The sequence below is a fragment of the Aegilops tauschii genome, chromosome 4 (assembly GCF_002575655.3).
Source record: "Aegilops tauschii subsp. strangulata cultivar AL8/78 chromosome 4, Aet v6.0, whole genome shotgun sequence".
NCBI lineage: Eukaryota > Viridiplantae > Streptophyta > Magnoliopsida > Poales > Poaceae > Aegilops > Aegilops tauschii.
Genome location: NC_053038.3, coordinates 507,967,806 through 507,981,661, shown reverse-complemented (window position 1 = coordinate 507,981,661; position 13,856 = coordinate 507,967,806).

The following is a 13,856-nucleotide window of genomic DNA, read 5'->3' as shown; positions in this document are numbered from 1 at the left end:
ACAGCATGGCAGTGCATAATTCACATACATAATGCCTTGCAACAAGATAACATTGCATAATTCACATATATAATGTCTTGCAACAAGATGGCATTGCATAATTCACATATATGGTAATTAGACACTAAACAGGTGGCATTCACACAAAGCATGTCTAAACTAAGCAAATGACATAGCAATGCAAGATACCATACGCACGATATGAGCAACATAACCCTGCCAAGTTAGGGCATGCACCTCGGGGGGGGGGGGGGAGGGGAATATGAATGGTCATCTGTCTCTGAATCCTCCTCTGAGGAGCTATCGGTAACCAGCAAGACATGCGCTTCGTCAGATAGCATTGTCTTCTCTGAAGACCTTGTTTCCACTCCAGATTTTCCATGACCGTGCCGAATGGCTGATGCACAAGAAGAGTAATTGAATGTACTAAAATTGTTGACAAACTTAACACGTAATAAAAAAATGATGGCATGATATAATTCACATATAAGATGACTGGCTAACCAGGGTGGCATTGCAAAATTCACATATATGATGCCTGGCTAGATAAGATGGCATTGCATGATTCACATATACGATAAAGAAACTAAACAGATGGCATTGACACAAAGCATGTCTAAACTAAGCAGATGACATCTTTAATGTATACAGTAAGCAATGCAAGGCACCATATGCATGATATTACCAACATCAGCATGCCAAGTTAGAGCGAAGACCTCATGGGGTAAATAGGAGTGGTCTTCTCCTTCTGAATCCCCCTCAGAACAGTTATCTTCCTCTTCATTACGATCCGAAATGGGTGGAGGGGGGGCTGCCTTTGCGCCCACCATGGAACGACGTCTGCATGAAATTTTATTGCCACACAAGGCTCGTCTCTTTTGCTCTACATGATCAGTTCCATTGTGTACAATAACTGGCATGCATAGGAATAAAACATAGTGAGATTATGTAAGGAGTGCATGCACAAATCCAGAGTGATGGTAGTAAACTGTGGATAGACACTAAACCAATGATAGCAGGAAGATAATAGCTTTAGTTAAAAAATACAGATAATGGCTCCTTTAATGTTTGTTTGCACCCAACATGAAACTCATAGTAAACACCGGAGATTAACCAGATAGTAGACAGATAGTATTGATTGCTGCCCCAATATGTACCCCATAACCATTTAAAAACTCAAGTTTCAGCATTAGTTTGGACCTGACTCGGAGTCTAATAGGTGAACACGACGATAATGTAGCATGTCATCATATTAAGCGACGCATAACGTAAGCAGACACGATAGAGTCCGACCTCTCTTGCGGACCCGTGTAGTCCTCAAGGTCATCTGCTCAGTTGATGATGGTAATGCAGTTTCCGTGGCTGCCAGCGGCGGGGAAGAAGATCTGAGGCGGCGAAAGATAGTCTAGAGAGCGGATCCCTGCTGTGGTGAACCCTTCCATCGTTGGAGCAGCTGAGCTGGGGTGGAACACAGCGCCGCAGGAGCAGGACAAACCACACAAGGTTTTCTTTGACACATATCTGTAACAGAAGTAATTGAGTAAGGGCTTGTTTGAATTTGAGGATTCTAACAATGCAGGGATAGGAAATAGACAGGAATAGGATAGGAATGCACGTGCAAAACAGAGAATTTAAAAACACAGGATTTCTGCCAATCTGGGTGTTTGATTCACAACAATTGGAAGATCACAGGATGCAAAAAAGCATGGTGAGATTAAGTCAAACCACAAGAAATGTACGGTTATAATTCTATTATGCTACTATCTCTTAGTCTTGTGCTTCATGAATAGGAATATGAAAAGGAGGAGATGTGGAAATTAGAATTCCTACGGTTTTTCTTTCAAGGAGACACTAAAGGAACAAATCCTACAATTTTCCTTTGCTCCGTTCCTTTGCACCAAATTCATGAAAAGTAGTACCATAGGAAACTTTCCAATTCCGATGTTTTTCATTCACTTTTCCTTTCAAGCACTGGCGATTCTAGTAGGCAGGCTTGAGCAAGGAAAATCCTACACTAAAAAACTGTTTTTGTGCTACTTCTATTACTTTGGACCCAGGCCACTACCATACTAGCTCAACTCCCAGGCCCATCGACAAATGCACAGCTCAAACGCGCAGAGATAAATAATGATGGCGTTCAAGAGAGTCCATCACGGATAGCTAAGTTGCCTCGTACCTCACTGCTTGTCATATAGTAGGATAAAATAATCGTATTTCCCGTTACTACGAGTGCTCAGTCGACAGTATATATAACATGTAGAGTAAAAAAGAGATGCAACAAGTGTACAACCTCTTTGGCGAAGCCATGTCGATCTCAGCGTGATTGGGTTCGCCCGTGAGGATGCTCCGGCTGACTTGGCTGTCGGAGGAGGGGAAGAAGATCTTAGGCGTCTGGAGATGGAGCCCGAGGTACTGCTCCGCTGTGATGGAGGGTTTCGTCGTTGGAGCAGCTCCGGTGAGTTGTACGATGCCGAGGCTGAAGCAGGACAAGAGAGACAACGAACAACGTTAACCTGAGTGGAATTCTAATAGCATCTCCAATACATGACGTAAAATACATAACCACAAAGTGATAGATGTAAAATACATCAGCCGCTCATCTCTGAACTTAACTGTCGAAACTGAATTTTTAACTATCAAAACTGAACTTAACTGTCGAAACTGAACTTAACTGTCGAAACTGAATTTTGCTGTCAAAACTGAATTTTGCTGTCGAAACTGAACACACTAGCAAGGTGAGGCTACACGTCGGTCGACTGACTTTTTCATCTCTGGTCAGTCGATTTTGCAGCCGTTGGATACGAAATCAAGGGCCTACGGTTCATCTTCAACCTCCACCCCCCTGAGCCGCCAGCCACCACCAGCCAAACAGCAGCCCCCCGCCGCCCGCGGCCGGCGGTGCGCCGCCCCGCCCGCCCCGAAAACACTCCCCATCGCCGGTCCGCCGCCGCCCCGGCCATCCCTCTAGGCCCCCCCGTGCCGAGCTTTTTCTCCGGCGATCCCCACGCCACCGCCCCGCCAACGCCCCGCCACCGCCCGCGACCACCGCCCCCATCCTGAACCCTAAGATAGATAGTGGGGTACCTCTCCGGCAAGCCCCCCTCCCCGCTGTGGCTGGTTCTTCCTTCACCCCGGCGAGCCCCCCCCCCCACCCCCTGAAAATTGACTGACCCAAAAGTCGATTCAGTCGACTGAAGTGTAGCTAAATCGGAGCAGCATCGCAAGCAAGAGCAAGAGCGAGAGCAGCAGCGCAAGCAAGAGCAATAGCAAGAGCAGACTGTTGGAAATATGCCCTAGAGGCAATAATAAATAGGTTATTATTATATTTCCTTGTTCATGATAATCGTTTATTATCCATGCTAGAATTGTATTGATAGGAAACTCAGATACATGTGTGGATGCATAGACAACACCATGTCCCTAGTAAGCCTCTAGTTGACTAGCTCGTTGATCAATAGATGGTTACGGTTTCCTGACCATAGACATTGGATGTCGTTGATAACGGGATCACGTCATTAGGATAATGATGTGATGGACAAGACCCAATCCTAAGCCTAGCACAAGATCGTGTAGTTCGTTTGCTCAGAGCTTTTCTAATGTCAAGTATCATTTCCTTAGACCATGAGATTGTGCAACTCCCGGATACCGTAGGAATGCTTTGGGTGTACCAAACGTCACAACGTAACTGGGTGACTATAAAGGTGCACTACAGGTATCTCCGAAAGTGTCTGTTGGGTTGGCACGAATCGAGACTGGGATTTGTCACTCTGTGTAAACGGAGAGGTATCTCTGGGCCCACTCGGTAGGACATCATCATAATGTGCACAATGTGACCAAGGAGTTGATCACGGGATGATGTGAGTTACGGAAGGAGTAAAGAGACTTGCCGGTAACGAGATTGAACAAGGTATAGAGATACCAACGATCGAATCTCGGGCAAGTAACATACCGATAGACAAAGGGAATTGTATACGGGATTGATTGAATCCCCAACATCGTGGTTCATCCGATGAGATCATCGTGGAACATGTGGGAGCCAACATGGGTATCCAGATCCCGCTGTTGGTTATTGACCGGAGAACGTCTCGGTCATGTGTGCATGGTTCCCGAACCCGTAGGGTCTACACACTTAAGGTTCGATGACGCTAGGGTTATAGGGAAAGTATGTACATGGTTACCGAATGTTGTTTGGAGTCCCGGATGAGATCCCGGACGTCACGAGGAGTTCCGGAATGGTCCGGAGGTAAAGATTTATATATGGGAAGTCCTGTTTTGCTCACCGGAAAAGTTTCGGGTGATATCGGTAATGTACCGGGACCACCGGGAGGGTCCCGGGGGTCCACCAAGTGGGGCCACCAGCCCCAGAAGGCTGCGTGGGCTAAGTGTGGGAGGGGACCAGCCCAGGTGGGCTGGTGCGCCCCCCCACCAAAGCCAAAGGCGCATGGGAGAGTGGGAGGGGGCAAACCCTAGGTCCAGATGGGCCTTAAGGCCCACCCTAGTGGCGCCCCCCCTCTCTTCCCCCCTTGGCCGCCCCCCTAGATGGGATCTAGGGTTGGCCGCCACCCTTTGGGGTGGGAACCCTAGACGGGGCGCAGCCCCCTCCCCCCACCCTATATAGTTGAGGTCTAGGGCTGCCCAAGACATGAGTTTTCTGGTCTCTCTTGGCGCAGCCCTACCTCTCTCCCTCCTCCTCTCCCACGGTGCTTGGTGAAGCCCTGCGGGATTGCCACGCTCCTCCATCACCAACACGCCGTTGTGCTGCTGCTGGACAGAGTCTTCCCCAACCTCTCCCTCTCTCCTTGCTGGATCAAGGTATGGGAGACGTCACCGGGCTGCACGTGTGTTGAACGCGGAGGCGCCGTGGTTCGGCGCTTAGATCGGAACCAACCGCGATCTGAATCGCTACGAGTACGACTCCTTCATCCGCGTTCTTGCAACGCTTCCGCATCGCGATCTACAATGGTATGTAGATACACTCCCCTTCCCCTCGTTGCTAGAATACTCCATAGATTGATCTTGGTGATGCATAGAAAATTTTGAATTTCTGTTACGTTCCCCTACAGTGGCATCATGAGCTAGGTCTATGCGTAGTTTCTATGCACGAGTAGAACACAAAGTAGTTGTGGGCGTAGATGTTGCCAATTCTTCTTGCCGCTACTAGTCTTATCTTGTTTCGGCGGCATTGTGGGATGAAGCGGCCCGGACCGACCTTACACGTACGCTTACGTGAGACAGGTTCCACCGACTGACATGCACTAGTTGCATAAGGTGGCTAGCGGGTGTCTGTCTCTCCCACTTTAGTCGGAACGGATTTGATGAAAAGGGTCCTTATGAAGGGTAAATAGAAATTGGCATATCACGTTGTGGTTTTACGTAGGTAAGAAACGTTCTTGCTAGAAACCTATACAAGCCACGTAAAAACTTGCAACAACAATTAGAGGACGTCTAACTTGTTTTTGCAGCATGTGCTATGTGATGTGATATGGCCAGAAGATGTGATGAATGATATATGTGATGTATGAGATTGATCATATTCTTCTAATAGGGATCACGACTTGCATGTCGATGAGTATGACAACCGGCAGGAGCCATAGGAGTTGTCTTTATTTTTTGTATGACCTGCGTGTCATTGAATAACGCCGTGTAAATTACTTTACTTTATTGCTAAGCGCGTTAGCCATAGTAATCGTTGGCGTGACAACTTCATGAAGACACAATGATGGAGATCATGATGATGGAGATCATGGTGTCATGCCGGTGACAAAGATGATCATGGTGCCCCGAAGATGGAGATCAAAGGAGCAAAATGATATTGGCCATATCATGTCACTATTTGATTGCATGTGATGTTTATCATGTTATGCATCTTATTTGCTTAGAACGACGGTTGTAAGTAAGATGATCCCTTATAATAATTTCAAGAAAGTGTTCCCCCTAACTGTGCACCGTTGCGAAGGTTCATTGTTTCGAAGCACCACGTGATGATCGGGTGTGATAGATTCTAACGTTCGAATACAACGGGTGCTGACGAGCCTAGCATGTACAGACATGGCCTCGGAACACATGCAAAACACTTAGGTTGACTTGACGAGCCTAGCATTTACATACATGGCCTCGGAACACAAGAGATCGAAAGATCGAACATGAGTCGTATAGTAGATACGATCAACATGGAGATGTTCACCGATGATGACTAGTCCGTCTCACGTGATGATCGGACACGGCCTAGTTTGACTCGGATCATGTATCACTTAGATGACTAGAGGGATGTCTATCTGAGTGGGAGTTCATAATCAGATGAACTTCATTATCATGAACATAGTCAAAAAGGTCTTTGCAAATTATGTCATAGCTTGTGCTTTAGTTCTACTGGTTAAGATATGATCCTAGAGAAAATTTAGTTGAAAGTTGGTAGTAGCAATTATGCAGACTGGGTCCGTGAACTGAGGATTGTCCTCATTGCTGCACAGAAGGCTTATGTCCTTAATGCACCGCTCGGTGTGCTGAACCTCAGCGTCGTCTGTAGATGTTGTGAAACATCTGACATACACGTTTTAATGACTACGTGATAGTTCAGTGCGTATTGCTAACGGTTTAGAATTGTGGCACCAAAGACGGTTTTTGAAACGTCGCAGAACATATGAGATGTTCCGAAGATTGAAATTGGGATTTCAGACTAGTGCCCACGTCAAGAGGTATGAGACCTCTGACAAGTTTCTTAAGCCTGCAAACTAAGGGAGAAAAGCTCAATCGTTGAGCGTGTGCTCAGATTGTCTGAGTGCCACAATCGCTAGAATCGAGTGGGAGTTAATCTTCCAGATGAGATAGTGATGGTTCTCCTTAGTCACTGCCACCAAGCTATTAGAGCTTCGTGATGAACTATAACATATCAGGGATAGACATGATGATCCTTGAGCAACTCGCGATGTTTGACACCGCGAAAGTAGAAATCAAGAAGGAGCATGAATTGTTGATGGTTAGTAAAACCACTAGTTTCTAGAAGGGCAAGGGCAAAAGGGACACTTCATGAAATAGCAAATCATTTGCTGCTCTAGTGAAGAATCCCAAGGTTGAACCCAAACCCGAGACTAAGTGCTTCTGTAATGAGGGGAACGGTCACTGAAGCAGGACTACCCTAGATACTTGGTAGATGAGAAGGCAGGCAAGATCGATAGAAGTATATTTGATATACGTTATATGAATGTGTACTTTACTAGTACTCCTAGCAGCACCAGGGTATTAGATACCGGTTCGGTTGCTAAGTGTTAGTAACTCGAAATAAAAGCTGCGGAATAAATGGAGACTGGCTAAAGGTGAGATGACGATATGTGTTGGAACTGTTTCCAAGGTTGATATGATCAAGCATCGCACGCTACCTCTACCATCGAGATTGGTGTTTGCGTTGAGCACAAACATGATTGGATTATGTTTATCGCAATACGGTTATTCATTTAAGGAGAATAATGGTTACTCTGTTTATTTGAATAATACCTTCAATGGTCTTGCACCTAAAATGAATCTCAATCGTAGTGATACACATGTTCATGCCAAAAGATATGAGATAGTAATGATAGTACCACATACTTGTGGCACTGCCACTTGAGTCATATTGGTATAGAACGCTTGAAGAAGCCCCATGTAGATGGATCCTTGGACTCACTCGTTTTTGAAAAGAATGAGACATGTGAACCATGTCTATTGGTATATATGCATGAAGAAACTCCATGCAGATGGATCGTTTGGACTCACTTGATTTTGAATCACTTGAGACATGCAAATCATACCACATTGGCAAGATGACTGAAAGGCCTCGTTTTCAGTAAGATGGAACAAGAGAGCAACTTATTGGAAGTAATACATTTTGATGTATGCAGTCCAATGAGTGCTGAGGCATGCAGTGGATATCGTTATGTTCTTACTTCACAGATAATTTGAGTAGATGCTGAGTGTATTTACTTGATAAAACACAAGTCTGAATTATTGAAAGGTTCAAGTAATTTCAGAGTGAGGTTGAAGATCGTCGTGACAAGAGGATAAAATGTCTGTGATATGATCATAGAGATGAGTATCTGAGTTACGAGTTTGGCACACAATTAAGACATTGTGGAAAGTGTTTCACAAATAATACCGCCTGGAACACCATAGTGTGATGGTGTGTCCGGACATCATAGCTGCACCCTATTGGATACGGTGCATACCATGATGTTTCTTATCGAATTACCACTATCGTTTATGGGTTAGGCATTACAACCGCATTCACTTTAAAAGGGGCACCACGCAATTCCGTTGAGACGACACCGTTTAGAGAAACCTAAGTTGTCGTTTCTTAAAAGTTTGGGGCTGCGATGCTTATGTGAAAAAGTTTCAAGCTGATAAGCTCGAACCCAAAGCGGATAAACGCATCTTCATAGAATACCCAAAACAGTTGGGTATACCTCCTATCTCAGATCTGGAAGCAAAAGTAGTTGCTTCCAGAAACGGGTCCTTTCTCGAGGAAAAGTTTCTCTCGAAAGAATTGAGTGGGAGGATGGTGGAGACTTGATAAGGTTATTGAACCGTCACTTCAACTAGTGTGTAGCAGGGCACATGAAGTTGTTCCTGTGGCACCTACACCAATTGAAGTGGAAGCTTATGATAGTGATCATGAAACTTTAGATCAAGTCACTACCAAACCTCGTAGGACAACGAGGATGCGTGCTACTTCAGAGTGGTACGTGATCCTGTCTGAGATATCATGTTGTTGGACAATACTGAACCTACGAGCTATGGAGAAGCGATGGTGGGCCCATATTCCGACAAATGGTTAGAAGCCATGAAATCCGAGATAAATGGATCTTTGAGAAGAAGACGGACGTGGACGGTAATGTTACTGTCTATGAAGCTCGACTTGTGGCAAAGAGCATTTCCACAAGTTCAAGGAGTTGACTACGATGAGATTTTCTCATCCGTAGCGATGCTTAAGTCCGTCAGAATCATGTTAGCATTAGCTGCATTTATGAAATCTGGCAGATGGATGTCAAAACAAGTTTCCTTACCAGTTTTCGTAAGGAAAGGTTGTATATGATACAATCAGAAAGGTTTTGTCGATCCTAAGGATGCTAAAAGGTATGCTAGCTCCAGCGATCCTTCTAAAGGACTGGAGTAAGCATCTCAGAGTTGGAATGTACGCTTTGATGAGATGATCAAAGATTTTGGGTTTATACAAAGTTTGTTAGAAACTTGTAGTTACAATAAAGTGAGTGGGAGCGCTACAACATTTCTGATAAGTATATGTGAATGACATATTGTTGATCCGAAATGATGTAAAAATTTCTGGAAAGCATAAAGGGTTGTTTGAAAGGAGTTTTTCAAAGGAAGACCTGGATAAAGCTGCTTACATATTGGGCATCAAGATCTATAGAGATAGATCAAGACGCCTGATGATACTTTCAAAGAACGCACTCCTTGACATGATTTTGAAAGAGTTCAAAATAGATCAGCAAAGAAGGAGTTCTTGGCTGTGTTACAAGGTGTGAGTATTGAGTAAGACTCAAGACCTGGCCACAACAGAAGAGAGAGAAAGGACGAAGGTTGTCCCCTATGCTTTAGACGTAGGCTCTACAGTATGCTATGTTGTGTACCGCACATGAAGTGTGCCTTGCCATGAGTTGGTCAAGGGGTACAATAGTGATCCGGGAATGGATCACATGACAACGGTCGAACTTATCCTCAGTATCTAGTGGACTATGGAATTTTCTCGATTATGGAGGTGAAAAGGAGTTCGTCGTAAAGAGTTACGTCGATGCAAACTTTGACACTAATCCGGATGACTCTGAGAAGTAAACCAGATTCGTATAGTAGAGCAGTTATTTGAAATGGCTCCAAATAGCGCGTGGTAGCATCCACAAGATGACATAGATATTCGTAAAGCACACACGGATCTGAAAGGTTCAGACCCGTTGACTAATATTAACCTCTCTCACAAGCATAACATGATCAAACCAGAACACATTGAGTGTTAATCACATAGTGATGTGAACTAGATTGTTGACTCTAGTGAACTCTTTGGATGTTGGTCACATGGTGATGTGACCTATGAGTGTTAATCACATGGCGATGTGAACTAGATTATTGACTCTAGTGCAAGTGGGAGACTGTTGGAAATATGCCCTAGAGGCAATAATAAATAGGTTATTATTATATTTCCTTGTTCATGATAATCGTTTATTATCCATGCTAGAATTGTATTGATAGGAAACTCAGATACATGTGTGGATGCATAGACAACACCATGTCCCTAGTAAGCCTCTAGTTGACTAGCTCGTTGATCAATAGATGGTTACGGTTTCCTGACCATAGACATTGGATGTCGTTGATAACGGGATCACGTCATTAGGATAATGATGTGATGGACAAGACCCAATCCTAAGCCTAGCACAAGATCGTGTAGTTCGTTTGCTCAGAGCTTTTCTAATGTCAAGTATCATTTCCTTAGACCATGAGATTGTGCAACTCCCGGATACCGTAGGAATGCTTTGGGTGTACCAAACGTCACAACGTAACTGGGTGACTATAAAGGTGCACTACAGGTATCTCCGAAAGTGTCTGTTGGGTTGGCACGAATCGAGACTGGGATTTGTCACTCTGTGTAAACGGAGAGGTATCTCTGGGCCCACTCGGTAGGACATCATCATAATGTGCACAATGTGACCAAGGAGTTGATCACGGGATGATGTGAGTTACGGAAGGAGTAAAGAGACTTGCCGGTAACGAGATTGAACAAGGTATAGAGATACCAACGATCGAATCTCGGGCAAGTAACATACCGATAGACAAAGGGAATTGTATACGGGATTGATTGAATCCCCAACATCGTGGTTCATCCGATGAGATCATCGTGGAACATGTGGGAGCCAACATGGGTATCCAGATCCCGCTGTTGGTTATTGACCGGAGAACGTCTCGGTCATGTGTGCATGGTTCCCGAACCCGTAGGGTCTACACACTTAAGGTTCGATGACGCTAGGGTTATAGGGAAAGTATGTACATGGTTACCGAATGTTGTTTGGAGTCCCGGATGAGATCCCGGACGTCACGAGGAGTTCCGGAATGGTCCGGAGGTAAAGATTTATATATGGGAAGTCCTGTTTTGCTCACCGGAAAAGTTTCGGGTGATATCGGTAATGTACCGGGACCACCGGGAGGGTCCCGGGGGTCCACCAAGTGGGGCCACCAGCCCCAGAAGGCTGCGTGGGCTAAGTGTGGGAGGGGACCAGCCCCAGGTGGGCTGGTGTGCCCCCCCACCAAAGCCCAAGGCACATGGGAGAGTGGGAGGGGGCAAACCCTAGGTCCAGATGGGCCTTAAGGCCCACCCTAGTGGCGCCCCCCTCTCTTCCCCCCTTGGCCGCCCCCCTAGATGGGATCTAGGGCTGGCCGCCACCCCTTGGGGAGGGAACCCTAGAGGGGGCGCAGCCCCCTCCCCCCCTATATATAGTTGAGGTCTAGGGCTGCCCAACACATGAGTTTTCCGGTCTCTCTTGGCGCAGCCCTACCTCTCTCCCTCCACCTCTCCCACGGTGCTTGGCGAAGCCCTGCGGGATTGCCACGCTCCTCCATCACCACCACGCCGTCGTGCTGCTACTGGACGGAGTCTTCCCCAACCTCTCCCTCTCTCCTTGCTGGATCAAGGTATGGGAGATGTCACCGGGCTGCACGTGTGTTGAACGCGGAGGCGCCGTGGTTCCGCGCTTAGATCGGAACCAACCGCGATCTGAATCGCTACGAGTATGACTCCTTCATCCGCGTTCTTGCAACGTTTCCGCATCGCGATCTACAATGGTATGTAGATACACTACCCTTCCCCTCGTTGCTAGAATACTCCATAGATTGATCTTGGTGATGCGTAGAAAATTTTGAATTTCTGCTACGTTCCCCTACACAGACCAGGCAGGGGACCGAGAGCAAGAGCAGAGCAGCAGCGCGAGCGAGAGCTAAAGCAGCAGCAGCTCCTACTGATGTGGACGTCGCCGCCGAGGGAGCGAGGCCGTGGAGGAAGTAGCCGGCGACGCCGCCGTGGATGGAGCCGCGCCTTGTCGGCTCGGGACCGAGCACCGGCAGCACCGTGAGATCGAATCAAGAAGAAAATGCGGCGATTAGTGTACAACCTCTTTGGTGGCGCCGATTAGGCCGCAGCTTCATCTGAGGAAACGGTGATGATGATGCTCTTCCGGTGGTGCAGGTGAAGACGGCGGTGTGGTAATGGAGGTGGCGCAAAAGACGAGGGGAACGTCGGGGCAGCTCCTTGGAGGTGGAGGACGGGGTGGCTGAACCGGCGGGACGATGAGATCGACGATGGATCCTCATCCGGTACAGTGGATGAGGGACGTCGAGGTGTTGCTGCGGACGACGTCGTCGGGGAAGAGGCTCCGGCTGGGTGGCGAACGGAGCAGGGTGTGGGGTTTCGTCGCGGGTTTTCGCGGCCTCGGTGTACGAATGGGTGGGCGGATGGGATGGCAGTGGGGAACCATGGCTTAGAGACGCGCTTGTCCGAAATGTGGGGTAAGTTATGAAAGTACCCCCACCGATTTGAGGCGGTTCTTTCGGTTCAGGGGTACCACGGGCATTTCGCGTGTCGGGATTTCACAGGAGGTGGGAGTTTTCGCGCGCGTTGTAATTTCGGAATAGCAAGGCGCGGGTTGAGATGGAGGTAGTTGTCGGAGCACAACGAGACAAAGATATATCTTAAATATTTCGGGCTAATAAGGCGTGGGTTGAAGTGGCGGGAGTTTCGCAGCACGATAGACAGAGACGCTAGCTTGAATTTTCGGCATAACAAGGCGCGGCTTGAAATTTCGGAAGAACAAGCTTAACGTGTACCCAAAAAAAAAGACAATTTGCACCTCAACATGCACAACACACACACAAACACCATTTAGACTAGAGTAAGGTACACGTGCATTGCACGCATGAGATTTGGCAACCAAATTATGAATAAATACCACATTATAGCATGCAAGCTTTGAGTCATATATGCATGATGTAGATGTTCATTTAATTCTTATAGTTCATTTCATTCAAAATCATCTAGTTTTTATAAGAAAGCTAATCTATTTTAAGATTCATGGAATTGTGCGTCGTAAGACATAAAGTAAAAACAAATAATGGCAAATCATGTAGAAAAACATTTGGGCAATTCTGATACGGAAGATTCTAGAACAAATAAGAAGTGCTTGTGTTTTGATGTTTGTGCATTATGCTTAAGTTCAACCATGGAGTCTTCTAGATTATACATGTGGCGAAATCTGGTGGAATCTAGATGATATCCAAGGGCGAGTAGTGCTCAAATTTGCCATCTTTGGACCATCGGATTCGCCTCATCCAACGACCATCTTTCAAAGTTAAAGTTACCCGCACACAATAAAAAAAATATAATATAATATATATATATATATATATATATATATATATATATATACGAGTATAGATGTAGATATGTGATGTGAAAGCCGCCCATCATCTCCAATTAGAATAGTGTGTCCATGCACGGATGCGACGTGGCCAAATGATGTCTGCCATCGGTATCTCAAATTCAAATCAGTCTGACCTTGTTCAATGTGTATACATTACAACATGCTCGTTTCCAAACCACACCGCGCAGATCTCCGTTATATTCATGCATGCATGGGTTTCAAACATCAGGAGCACTTATTCAAATATTTGAATTCAACTTTACATTGATTATGACCTCACCTATTCTTTTACACCCACACAGTAGTCTTCTCTTTATAATTGTACCACTGACTTTCTCTCGTGCATGCATGCACACACACTACCAGTCGGCATTATCCATCGCACGCATGCAATCTTTTTCTTCAGGT